We start from the raw sequence: 14,658 nt of genomic DNA, 5'->3' as shown, positions 1-14,658 counted from the left end.
CTGGTATGTTTTCAATTGTATCGTCCTGTTAAATTGTAAGCCCCCTTTGACTGCAAAATTTGGGGAGAAAAGAAGGATAGTAGCAATAATAATGATAATGATAATAATGGCAACTCTAATCCTGTTTGTGAGGCATTTGGCCTTCTCTTCATTAAATTCTTCAGTGTGTCAGCAACCCTAAGCCAACGCCTTGGCGACCCGATATCCTCACTGCAAAGTCACTGCAGAGGAGGACAAGGCACTGCAAAATGTAGGACATTCCAGACAAATAGAGGACATTTTTGTGGGGTTTTAGGGCTATGTGGCCATGTTCTAAAAGAGTTTATTCCTGACGTTTCACCAGCATCTGTGGCTGGCATCTTCAAAGAAAAATGCCTCTGAAGATACCAGTCACAGATGCTGGTGAAACATCAGGAATAAACTCTTCCAGAACACAACCATATAGCCCAAAAAACCCACAAAAAAGTATGGATGCTGTCTGTGAAAGCCTTCAACTTTACAAATGGAGGACATGACAAAATCAAAGCTCAGAAATCCTCCTAGAAACATACATTTGTGCTTCTTTGTCATGCTCCAAAGGGAGGACATTTGGGAATTCCTCCTGGACAGAAGGTTGAAATGTAGGATGTGTCCTGGAAAAGGAGGAAAGGTCTGGTCACCCTTGCCTAAGAAAACCCTATGAAATCCATGGGGCCACCATAAGTCGACTGGCAACTTGAAGGCACATGCAACATATATATTTGTCGTGCAGATTATGCTCATTCCTTAGGTAAAAGGTGTAACAAGAAAAAAGCATCATAATAGTTCTAAAGGAGTAGTTCCCAAAGCTGGGCCCCTAAATGTTGGACTACGGGTGAGGAAGCCAGTGGAGCTTCGAAAGTTTGCAAATGTATATTGTGCATTTTGGTTGGACCAAAAAAGGTATCACTGTTTGGTGGATTTTTGATATTATTGTATTTGCTATGCAGTCAGCACAGCTACCACTGAATAATATCTACAGTGTAGATTCATCCAAACTCCCTGCCCATTGGCCATGCTCATTGTGGCTTCAGGGACCTGAAGTGACGTCTGTCAACATCTTGAACCCAAGGTGAAGAATCACAGTCTCACTGTCTGTTAGCAACCAACCAAAATAAGCCTCAGCTGTATATGAAATAGCAAGCCATGTGGCACCTAAATGTTTATGTGTGCCCATTTGTATGCAAATGCATCAGAGATGAGATACTCCTCATCTCTTCTTGCCCTGCCAGAGACTTAACTTCTAGCACACTCTGGGGAGGAATCTAAACCCGGCAGAATGACAGTGCGAGCAAATCACACTTAACAATATTTTAACAACCAAGAGTCTTAGGGCACCTTCAAGATCAAAGAAATGATCAAGATATAAGCTTACATGGATTGGGGTCCTCTTCACCAGATGCATAAAGTGCCACTCCACTTTGAATTGGCTCTCCACATTTGCTATTTTAACTTTTGCAGATTTGAGTATTTGCGTTTTTGGTTAATGTGTTCTCTCTAGGACTCCCTTAAGTCCTCCAGTGCAACACTGTCAGAAGTTGACCATAGAGTTGTGCTGGAGAACCTGAGAAAACACTTCTCTACGCATTTATAGGTCCTCAGCACTATTCTATGTTCAACCTTTGGCAGATGTTGGCCATATGGAACAGCCTACCGGAAGAGATCCGTCTTATCACCACCTTAGATGCCTTTAAGAAGGCACTTAAGACGGATCTTTTCCGGCCGGCTTATCCATCCGACCTCTTATAGGAGATCTTTAAGATAAAATGCTTCACTTCTGGTTATGATGTATGTTTTTAGATGTCCGAGATGTTTTAGCTATTTTATTGAATTAATAATAATGTCAGTGTATTATTGGTTGTATTTTATACCTGTACTGTGTTAATTTGTTGATTTAATCCTGCCTCGATCCGAAGGGAGAGGCGGGAAAATAAAAATTATTATTATTATTATTAGTCAGTCAGTCAGTCAACTTTTATTAGGCATAGAAAAACAACATGCGTTTACAACATTTACAATAAAACTTCAGAATCGTTATTAAATTTAAACCATAATCTTGTTGCCTCCACCAGAAAATTGGCCATTAACCTGGTAATATGTGGGTTCCGATCTTCCAATAGGTATTCCACTGATAACCCATTCAAAGAGATATTCATTTCCAATAACCTTCTTAACAGTTTTTCCCTTGGCATTATATACAATGGACAAAATAATACAATATGATGGAGAACATCTGGACCTTGATCACAGTGACATACACGATTCAGAAATGGAGTCTGCAGATATCTGCCCCTGGTCACATTTGAGGAGTGTACATTCAGTCTTGCAAACATTATGATGATGATGATGATGATGATGATGATGATGATGATGATGTTACACTGGAGGACCTGGAGATTCCTAGAGAGCTGTTCTCTTAAGTAAAAAGAATAGTTTTTTTTAATTATTTACGTTTTTTCCAAATTCACATGGGTCCTTCACCCCTAACCCCAGCGAATGTGGCGGGACCACTGTTGAGATACTGAGGCCTGTTACAGACAGCCAAAATAAAGCTGCTTCGAGTCACAGTGGAGGTATGGTGTTTCAATGATGCATGCGTCCTAAGAGTCCAGAAGCCACACCAAAGCCACGCTCCAGTCTTTAGGGCTGGAGCGTGGCTGTGGTGCAACTTCTGGACTCTTAGGACGCATGCATCATTGAAACACCATACCTCCACTGTGACTCGAAGCAGCTTTATTTTGGCTGTCTGTAACAGGCCTGAGATCAGAGGAAAAGTCTGCCAAAGAACTTAAAAAATTCCAGCATCCATCGCTGTTTGTGCTCACCCTAAAAACTGGATGGATAAAAGAGTACTGGGGACGAGTGCTTCCAGTACAGATTACTCTCTTGCCTTTCACTTTTTTAGTATAAGAATACTTACAGTACTTACATTGACCCTTGGATAAGTCAACTCAGGTTTTTTGGATTAATTGTTAACCAAACTTTCTAGACCTATACATGAATATATACAGTAAATCACTCCACATTGATCACTCACAAACAGGGCATCTTGTTTGAGGGAAGTGTATGTGTTTGTGGGGATAGAAAGAAAAGAGTGATGCAGGCCATGACAAACTGGATTAAAAAGTTAAGATGCAGTCCTGCTCCTTGGGATAGCCTTCCCCAACCTGACGGTTCCCAAGATGCTGGTTCTCACCATTCCTAGGCAGCAATGTTGTTGTGTGCTTTGTAGTCCCGGGGGGGGGGGGGGACTCCAGGTTGGAGGAAGGCAACTTTAAAAGGACAAAAAGAGACCGTTTGAAGGAACCATTAACAAAATGTGTTTCCTTGCGTTCTCTAGTGACAACCTTTGCTCCATTCTCTGAAAATTCCATGGTCTGCCAACCCTAACAGTCAAGCAACGAGTTAATTAAGAATAATATATTGAATTAAATGAATTCAGTTATTGGTAATTATGCTAACAAAGTAATTTTCTAGTTTCTGACAGCTGACATTAACAAGTTAATGGTCAAACCTAATGTTCGAAGCTTTGTTCCAGTGTCAAAGAAATATTCAGCAGACAATCTGGCCTGCTTTTTCATATGGAATGGAAAGGGGATGCTACTGTATCGGGTTCCTTGCCTCAGTCATCAAAATGTCTTGGGATGCTGTTGCTTGCAAACATAAGCCTTCTTGCATGACAGGTGCAATTAAAAGAGGAGGACCTCTCCTTCCCTGCTTAATTTTCTTTATTCAATAAAACAAAAACACACAGCTGTACGTCTGACAAAGTTTGCCGAAAAAGTATTACTAACAACCATGTTTGGTTGATCATTCCAGAAACATTCAAACCATTTACATCCCCCCTCAACTTATTTACAAAGCCCAATTCCTGGCTGACTCAAATAGACCACATTAATTTACTGAAAGAGTCCTGCAAATTTACATACCATTTGCCTCATTTTGGAAATGCTTTCATTTCCCAGTATTTAGCATAAACCTTGCTTGTGTGAGAGCAATTCCTGGCTGATTGCTCTCAAACTTGAATAAACAATTCCACACACATATAAAGCAGTAAAACCCTCATTATCGTCGCAGCCGTGCCCTTTAAACACAGTCAACAGAAACGTTTTCTTGGATCCAGGCTAAATTTCGCATTTTGTTTTCCTGACCACTTGGTTTTAATCATCAATCAGAGCAGAGACTGAAGTCAAGAAATCTGAACCAATTTGGACTCGAAAGGGCAGCTATGAGGCATCTAGACAAGATCTTGAAACGTAAAAATATATCACTGAATACTAAAGTAAGGATTGCCCATGCTGTCGTATTTCCCATTTCTATGTTTGGTTGTGAAAGCTGGTCAGTAAAGAAAGCTGATGGGAAGAAAATCAACTCATTTAAGATGTGATGCTGGAGAAGAGATCTGCAAATACCAGACTGATAATAAGACAAATAAATGGGTCCTAGAACAAATCAGACCCAAAAGAAGCAAAGGTGACTAAAATACTTTGGACATATCATGAGAAGAAAAGACTCACTTAGAAAAGGCAATAATGCTTGGTAAAGTTGAGGGCAATAGGGAAAGAAGAAGATTGAAGGGTAGCTTCAGTCACAGAGGCTATTGCCATGAATGTGCAAGAGCTGAGCAGGGCAGTTGAGGACAGGGTGACTTGGAGGCTTCTCATTCATAGGCTCACTATAGGTCAAAGTCAACTTGAAGGCAGATAACACCAAATATGTTTGACTCACCTTAAGGTTAGATTGCTGAAATTCACTCTGTGTTGGGCTGCCCATGTACTTGGTTGGAAACGCTCCAGTCAATGCAAAACCCAGCAGCTAGGAAACTTAGCAGCAGTGATCTAGCCATGAGTCGATTGACTTGGACTCAAGTCACTTCACTTACTCAGCTTGGACTCAGCTTCGCAATAAATGATGCGCTGATTCAATTCACAACTTGTATATTTTTAGTGACCGGCTTCTTGGCATAACATCATTCAGAAATATGGAACAGAAAATGATTTTCTTCCTTTAAACAACACTTCGATCTCACTGTTTTTTGCCTACTGGTCATATGATGGAAGCAGTAGTTTATGTCTGTTGTACAGGAAGCTTCCCTTTCTTGTAGACCGGTGTCTCAAGCCCATTGCTATTCCCCTCTGAAGAATGCACCCTGCACTAGGAGGATGAGTCTTTCCTGCTGCTCCTATGAAAAGCTTTAGACATCTCCTTTGATGTGCAATGGGGACATCAACCCCACACCTGAGCCCCAAAGTGTGAGCCACGTTTCTCAGAGGAGAAACTTTCCTCCTTTGTCTCTGGCTTACCTCAGTTACTGCAAACTGGAATCAGTGAGCAAGAGCAGTTTGCACTCAACTCAGCAGCAAAGAGTGGAGAGGAAGGGTGAAATCTTGCCCTTCCCTGTAGGCTCAAGCAAAAGCACACTGCTGAAGCCTCTCTTACCATGTGTGATCTTCCTCATTCATAACTTTTACTTATCTGCACCCTGATCTGATGTTGCTTGGCCACATTTGTCCTGATTTTTATTTGGGGAAGAATGAAAGGAGACAAAGTCCTACATGCTATGCAATGCTCCAACAACTTTTATCTCTTTAAAAGCCCAATACGTTTTGGCCTTGTCACCGATCGACCTTCTTCAGAGCGTGTTCTAACACAGATAAAAACACATTTGCTAGATATGTGGTATTGAGACAACACATAAAACACATCGAAGAGCGTGCAGACTGCAGCTCCAGAAATTTCTTTTCTGGTATGTGTATATTTATATGGATAATAGAAACTATTCAATTTTTAATAAATTGTGTTTTTTTTAATATGGGTTTTATGTGTTGTTTCAATACCACATAAATAGTAAATGTGTTTCTGTCTATTTTAGAATAGCCCCTGAAGAAGGTCAATTGTTGGGCTTTTTAAGAAATAAAAGGTTTGGGGCCATCACACAGAATGTGTGAATACATGCTTTCCTGTTTTCTGTTCTGTTCCTGTCTTTTATCTGTAAAATGTTGGAGGTGTGGAGTACGCAGATGAAGACTTTGTCTTAAATGTTCAAAAAAGAAAAGATGTGTAAATAGCAAGCATTACAGTCTATGTTAATGACATTAGTATTGAATGAAATAAAGAATTAGATTGTCTTGCACAAATCAGTATGCCAGCTTCATCACCGAAAATCTCTTTAGACTGAAACTATGCTTGGTTCAACAAAAATGGATGTTTTGAGTATATTGGGCACCAGGAAGGTTTTTCTAAGGAAGAAATTATCTACTTCAAATAAAAGTTGGCATTGTAATACAGATAATGCTTCTTTGTGGCAAATGATGTGTGTATGCGCTCAATACTTAATCCTTCCTGGTTGGAGGTATTAAAATGTATTAATTATGTATTAGAAAAATCTTTGTCATTTGTAGATGCATGTGTTCTTTGAAATTATATCCCTGCAATTTGGAATTAAACTGATGGCCAGCATGATGGATCCTGTGTGTTTTTACTGTGGCTCAAAGACGTATAGTCCAAGATTGGAGAGTGAGACATTCAACATCCATCATTCAGTGGTCAGACGATTTTACTGCTTTGGCTCCAGCAACAGTTTCAGAAATAGCCAGGCTTCTCTTTACAGCTGTTTTCTCTTTCAACCTGCTGCAACACAGCAGAATTGATGCAGTTTGACACCGCTTTCATGTCAATGCCCCTTCCTATGGAATCTGGGGGTCTCTAGGAATCTCTAGGATGATCCTCCGGTGCAACTCTGTGGCCGACATCTGGCAGACGTTGACCATAGAATTGCGTTGGTGGCCCTACAAATGGCTAGAGAATTGTTTTTGCTAGGAATATCTAGGTATCCAGTGTGACTCTATGGTCAGCTTCTGGGAGAGTCATTCTGGAGGAGCTAGATATTACTCAACCTCATTCCCACTACCTTTTAAACCGAATCGTGAATCTGTTTGAACCAGTTCAAACGACCCTGGTTCCCACTTAATCTAAATCGCTAAAGCGATTCCAAGAGGGAAGCCATGAGCTAGACCCATTTAACCCACATCTTTTTGATACTAATTTTTTCTGCTCCCCCCCCCCCCGATAAATTGATTCTGCACAAGTGTGAACCACATGTAGATTGGAATCAACTTAAAGTTGCCCTTCATCTGGCTGGAGCGGGCCCATATTGAATCTATTCTTGCCTGAATGTGAACCACAAGTGGATTATTTTGGAGGGAAAAGATGTGATCGGGGCAAATGTAGTGGGAACCACGCTCCACTGTCAAATCAATCCATCAATTCAGATCTCACGTCGATTTATCTGTAAGTGGAAATGGGGCCCTAGAATACTCATCAAATCAGATCCGAAAAAGTCAAAACTGAAAATGTTGATGGCCAACTGTATATAGATTTGTTGTTGTTGTGATTGTTGTTGTTGTTAGCTAACATTGCTGTTTACCAGTAGGGTAGGGAGAAAGCAAGGAACCAATTCCAACACTGATAAACCAGTTTGTCTCATCTCGGGGTGGATAAGTGCGTGGGAATGTACTCATAAACTGAGTGTCTCCTCCTATCCTTCCTTACTAGAGTTGCCAGGTGTTCCTTATTAGAAGGGATGCCCTTCATTTGAAATTTGAAAAACCTGTTCCTTATATAGGACTGAATATGGGCAAAATGTTAATTTTACATTGAAACACATAGCTGAGTGAACTGAAATCAATATTTCCATTTGTTATCTAGCCAGAATGCAGACTTGTTAATTGCCGGTTGCCAGCCCTGCCTGTCATGAATTTCAGCTGTTCCTTTTTGCTATTTCGGAAACCAGGGAACACTAGGCCCCCGGTATTGTGCCAGCCTATTCTCTCCCCTTACTGTTGGTAAGATGCCTTCCCTTCTGGGGCTTGACAAGTGAGGAGAGAGTTTGGGATATTGTGCAAAGGACTACAGAACAGCACCATGCACTCGTTCCAAAAATAGACACAAATGTTCATAAGGTTTGCACTTATGCACATGTACGTCACAAAAGGGATTCTGGCCCAAGTGTTGCTGAGTTGCAACCCCCAGCAACCCTAGCCAGCATAGCCAATGGGAAGGATAATGGGAGCTGCAGCCATGCAACATTCATTGGGCTCCACATTGGCCATCTTTGGACCAGATGGATCAATGATCTGACTCATTATAAGATATAAAAAGACCTCTTCTATAATGAAAGGGATTTATTTCAAACATGAGTGAGAGCTCTTTGCCTAATCCCATCACAGGAGTAAGATGGCTGGGGATGATTGGAATTGGAGTTCAGCTTCTGGAGGTCTGCATTCTTGCTTTAAAGAAGCTGCTGTGATTATACAAGAAAGTTGCCTTAAATTGAATTAGACCATTGCAGTGTCTAAACAAATGTTTGGCCCTCCAGATGTTGCTGGACTTCTTTGAAGCTTAAAATTGTAAAATATTATGGCTGGAAATCTGTTGGTATTCTAGACATATATACATTTCTTTATAGAAGTGGCTGGCCATTTTTGTTAGATGCCTCATATTGATTTGAGCTGCAGAAATAATCCAGTTTGACATCATTTTAACTGCCATGGCTCAATGCCATGGAATCCTGGGAACTGTAATTTGTTGTGGCACCAGAGATCTCTGAGAGAGAAGACTAAATGCCTCACAGTTCCCAGAATTCCACAGCATTGAGCCACAGCAGTTAAAGTGGTGTCAGACCAGATTATTTCTGCAGGGAAGATGCAGCTATTGAGGTGAAGCTGGCAGAAATGGAGTTGTGCATACAGTGAGATGGTGCATACAGATGTGCATTATTGTATAACTCTTTATGCAATCCCAATGTAGGATCTCACTCCATATTTTCCTTCCTTTCCCAGCCTTCACATTTGCAGAAAAAATGCTAAGAAACACATCACTAGTTTAATTCAAAACAGCTTAGCCCCCATTAAGTCCATAAAACCTTTATTTTTAGCCCTTATTCTCCTGTTTCATCCCTTCCTCCATGCAGCACTTGAATGCCAGCTATGTATACCTTTGGATTGTAAAGAAAAATGAAGAAAGGGTGATGGGTATTCTTTTCTTTAAAGCCGCACTTTTTATTAGCTGTTGGTTTTTCCTCTAGAATCCACTTTCCTCCTTCACAGCTACTGAAAATCAAAGAGATATAACTCCAGGGAAGGAAAATTGCCCTCGAGAAACTCTTAATAAAGCTCACAATCTTTTTTAGTATAAGCTGTAGTAAATTTCACTGAAGTGGCTGAGAGGCAGAGGCTAGTCCCCGAAGAAGAAATCGACACAGAGTTACATCCGCCGCTGCAGGATCACAGCCACATACCAGATCCTGAAAGTGATAAGTGACCAGGGGTACGGGTTACATTTTTTAGTAGTCAAATAAGTTTCATATTTCATACGTTTCATCCAATAAATAAATACATTTCAGACACAAAGGCATGCGGTGGCTTCCTTGTCAGAGGAAGGAGGTTTAAATATAGGCTTTAAAGGAGATCTCCAAGGTGCGAAACTGTACCCCCAAACCAGGCTCAGCACCTCAGATAGCTCCCTTAAAGTGATCCAAAACCTGGGAGTTTATCACACGGGAGGAATTTCTCTTAATTTCGAATGAAAAGAAAGTGGGGCCAGAACGCATTCACGTGAATTCGCTAGTTCAGCGAATTTACGTGAATTCGAATTGCGTTCGAACTGGCTTCCCATTGCCCGAAAATAGCTTGCCATTGCCCAAAATTGCGTGTGGTAGTCTATCACGCAATAATGTGAAACCCCATGATTGCATTCAGACTGACTTCCCATTACCTGAAATTGCATGTGGTGGTCTATCACGCAATAACGTGAAACCCCATGACTGCGTTTGATTGCCATTGAATTATACTTCCAATTTCCCTTGTCTGATAAACTCCCTGGAGTACATTCATGGCCCCACTGAAATGGGAGTCACTAGCCACCACTGTTCAGAAATAACATAATGCATGCGAATGATAGATGCATTCACTCTCCCTCCTCCTTTTCTCTTTTCCTCTCCTTTCCTCTTTCTCTCTCCTTCTCCAACTTCCATTTCCTCCCTTTCCCCCTCTCCCTCCTTCTCTCTCTATCTCTGTCTCTCTCCCTCTCACTTTCTCTTTCCTCTATCTGTCCCTCTCTCCCCCTCTTACTTTCCCTCTCCCCTTCTATTTCTGTCCCTCTTAAGCTACAAATTTCAGGATTTCTTAGAATGCCATCATTGCACTTCAAAATGGAAGCATAATGCTATAACTATGCATTGTAAAAAGGGCCAAAGTGATATCGCTCCAGCAGCTTGTAGCAAGAGCACTATAGTTATAGAGGAAATCTTTTCTTCTCTTTTTAAAAAAGCTCTCCCCATCAGAGGTTGATCAAGTTTCTTAAAGATATATTGGAATGGGGGGAGGATAATGGGGGGACTGGTGGAGGGATGCAAAAGCATGCAATATCAACACCCACAATCCACATCATAAAGGACTGCTCACCTTGTAATGACCTGTAATAATGCTTGGTGGATTTGGAATTCAAAATACACTGAAACGTAGCAGCACAAGGAAACAGTTGTGCGCTCATCTAAGGTGCAAAAAATTACAGTAGTTGACCAGAACTTCCAAAAAGTGACACTGGGGATTGAGAAACTTTCTATGGAGCTTGAATGCAAAAGCAATAAGCACATCAAGGCAAACCACCATGTTGTGACACATTTGTCCAGTCTCAATGAACCCAGTTACAGAGAACTGCCCACTCTATACACTGTACTGATGTACCTGGAAGTGATGCCATGTCATGCCAAGTCCTCTCCGGTTTCATTTTTGGCCAGTCTTTTCAGGAATTAAAATTTGTGGGGTGCTCATTGCATAGGGGGACAAAACCACATTTTCCAGCAATTTTCAACCATGAACGGTTGCATGAAACATTGCCTAAGGTGTTATTTTTGACAAAAATTGAGGGGGGATTCTGGGGACTTGAGAGGGACTTTAGGGACTGCAAATTGTGGCTCCGTGGTCCATGCTTTCTCCACCCCTGCATCACAAGGAGCATATCCAAACTGCAGAATTATAGCAGTTTGAAACCACTTTAATTCCCATGACTCCATCCTATGACATTCTAGCATTTGTAGTTTTATGTGGCATTTAGCCCTCTCTGTCAGCTCTGATGCCTCACCAAACAACAAATCCCAAGATTCTATAGGATGAAGCTGTGACAGTTAAAGCAGTATCAAGCTGCTACAACTCTGCAGTGTGGATACACCAGGGACAAGTAGCAAAGATGGTTCTACATACACACGCATACACACACTCTGAGCAAATATGCATTTGATCCTTATTTCTTGCATATAACACTATCAGAGAAATTCTGCAGGAATCTGCCCCCTCTCCATTTACCATATGTTCCTTATCAGTTGTATAAGAATATAAGAGCAGACCTACTGGATAAGACTAATGGTATAACTAGTCTTACTTTTAGTGTCCACACTAGCCCTGAAGATGTCTTGGAGTGCCCACAAGCCAGGCATGAGTGGCATAGCACCCTGCCATTGTTGTTCCCCAGAAAGAAGTGACATTTCCAAGCTGTGGTCCCAAACCACTTGTGGATCCTGAACCCTATATAGTTGGAGACTGGTGGAGTAAGCTACTGCTATGGCCTTGCTTACCAGAGGTAGCTACGTCCAAACCAAACATGGGGCTGTGTGAACAGAGAGACAGCTGCTAAAAGTAGACAAGGCACAACACAATGAGACCTCAACCTCGGGGAGTCTGTTTTCTTTGACACTAAACATCATAATTAAGCATACCGCTAGGACCGCAACAAGCAATAGCATTGTCACAGTTCAGAGACTCCTTTATTAGTAAGGCTTTATCAGTGAGTTGCATTCTAGGCAGATTGCTTACAAACTCTGCACACAGATTATTAGCTATGATCCCAGTTTGGGATGGTTTCTAATTACTTCATAATCTTCTGTTAATGAAAAAAAAAAAAAGACTATGCCTAGCAGAAGGCAAAGTTCCTCTCATTTCTTTCTCTTATGGGAGCCACAAACTGTTCTCTCTTAATTCCATGAACAATGATAGTTGGAGAGGATGCATCCAGCATGGAAAAAATACCTGTCTGTATCAGACTCCATTGAGCAGTATGTCTAGTACAAATTGGTGGGAATAATAATAATAATAATAATAATAATAATTTGATGTCACAGTCTCATCTCTTTCCTAGAGTAATACTGTTCTGCTCTCCCTGGGCCAGTAGCTTTGAGCGATAAATCACATAGATTTGCTTTGGAGGAGAACACTGGAGACTTATGGGCTGAAGACCAGTTAATATTATGTGCATGAGATAGCGAACATTACCATGAGCCAGTGTGGTGTAGTGGTTTGAGTGTTGGACTACGGCTCTGAGAGACCAGGGTTCAAATCCCTGATTAACCATGTGAACCCACTTGTTGATTGTAGGCAAGTCTCAGCCATAGAGAAAGGCAATGGCAACTCCTCTCTAGACAAAGCTTGTAAAAAAAAAAAACATAATAGGGTCACCTTAGGGCTGCCATTAGTTGAAAGCAACTTGAAAGCACCCAACAAGAAGAACAAAAGTGAAAATCATCCATGCCATAACATTTCTGACGTCTATGTATGGGTTGTGAAAGCAAGACTTTGGAGAAAGCTCATAGGAAGAGGATCAATTCATTTGAAATGTGGTGCTAGAAGAGAGTACTATGGATACCACGGACTGCTAAAAAGACAAATGAATAAGTCATAGACTAAATGTTTACATGATCACAAATCAAGCCTGAATTCTCACTAGCAGCCAACATGATGAAACTGAGTCTGTCATGGACACATCATGAAATGACATGACTCATTGGAAAGGATGGTAAGGTGGAAAGCAGTAGGTGAAGAGGAACACTGCATTACAGAGAAGTGGTAGACTTGTGTTTGCATGTGCCAGGAGTGCTTTGATTGTGTCTTTCTGAATATCAGGGGGTTCCACTAGACGGCCCTTGTGGTCTCTTCCAACTCTATGATTCTAGACGGATGAACGTGCTCATGCACATTCATTTGTGTCTTTGATTGCACATTTGAATCTGTATTCATTTACATAACATTGCTATTCATTGTAAGGTTTGCAAAGCACAATCAGTGCATAACTTCACAAGCAGAGATTTACATAATACAACCCTTATGCAAGGACTCTACCGTAGCATTTTTATAATATTTGTTTTGGCTTTAATCCAGCATAATGTTAGCAGACTAAAACAATACACCAGCAAGGTCCTATTTTATTTCCAGTGGTGCAAGCAGAAGCACATTTGCTTTTCTGTTCCCTTACTTCCATGCTGGGTTGGTCTAAGATATTAGTCTTACCATATCCCCTGAGTAGGACATGGAACTGGATTGAGTCCTAAACCCAGATAGGAAGGTACCACACAAAGTCTTTAGTCAAAGTATCCACAGATAAGCAAAACTGCTTTCAGTCCAACTTACCTACAGCAATGCACCTAATGGACACATTTTATTTCACTACACCACTCTGGCTGTTTAGAAAGCCAGTGAGACAGACTAAAAAATGGATCCAAAGGGTTTAACCCACAGACCGACTTTGATTTGAATGGCTTAGGCACTCAGAAATAAAAGACAAAATCCTTGAAATACTTGTGCACCCAACAACCACTTGTTCAGCCAGTCAGACTGCTTCTAGGGAAGCTATTTGCAGAATTATACAATGTATGGCATCCGGCCCCCACCCCATGCCTGGGCCAAGCACTGTATACTGGCCATGGTTTACAAGACAAGCATAAGTGAAAGCAAATAAACCTGTAGCAAAGCAGACAGGCATTCTTTCAAGATCCGTGCCAGTCAGGGCTGGGCTGCAGGTCACAGTTTAAGGTGATCTATTGGCAGGTGTCAGATGCTGAGGGATAATCTAAGAGTCTGAGCTGAGCAGCAGAACTGTAGTACAAACCAAAAGACAGGGTCAAGGAACAAGAGGGAAATCAAGGCCAAAGAAGAACCAGGAATAGAGAGGAACACTCCAGAACTCAGAGGGACAGGATTACTCTAGCAAGGCTGAATTTGGGATCGGAAGTCCAGAAAGATTCAGGGGTGTCACTAGAGGGGTGTGAGGAGCGCAGACTGCAATGGGTGGCACCCTAAAAGAGATGACACCATTGCTCCCCAGATGTCTGCCTTCTGGCAGAAATGGGCTGTGGCGTTCACTTGCCTCCCTTTAAAACCCTGGAAGAAAAGGCATGAGTGGGGCCAGACTCATTGGGTGGAGAAAGTAGAGGCCTCTGGGTTTTTAAAAATTATTTTACTCTTTTAACTCAGTTCAGTTCATTTATTATGGCCAATATCCAGCATAATGATAAACAGAATAAATTCATTACTAGACAGTCAACTGGGTATAATATATATAATTTCAAATAACCTGAGGCATCCTAAAAAGGAAGTCATGGGAGCTCTAATAACCAGCTATTTAACATTGTTGTTTTTCTACTGCTCTACGGCAATCGATGGCGGCTGCACAGAATCTAGCGACTTTGGCAGTTACACTGTCATTTAGATCTGAGAGAAAATAGACGACGTAGAGTTTATCTCGTCTACCCAGGATTCTTTGAAAAAGAGGAGTTATAAGTGAAGCTCTGGTGTCGTTGTACTTTTTCTTGAA

The sequence above is a fragment of the Sceloporus occidentalis genome, unplaced genomic scaffold (assembly GCF_023333645.1).
Source record: "Sceloporus occidentalis isolate IW3139 unplaced genomic scaffold, rSceOcc1.0.p SCAF_9, whole genome shotgun sequence".
Lineage (NCBI taxonomy): Eukaryota > Metazoa > Chordata > Lepidosauria > Squamata > Phrynosomatidae > Sceloporus > Sceloporus occidentalis.
This window is presented reverse-complemented; position numbering follows the sequence as displayed.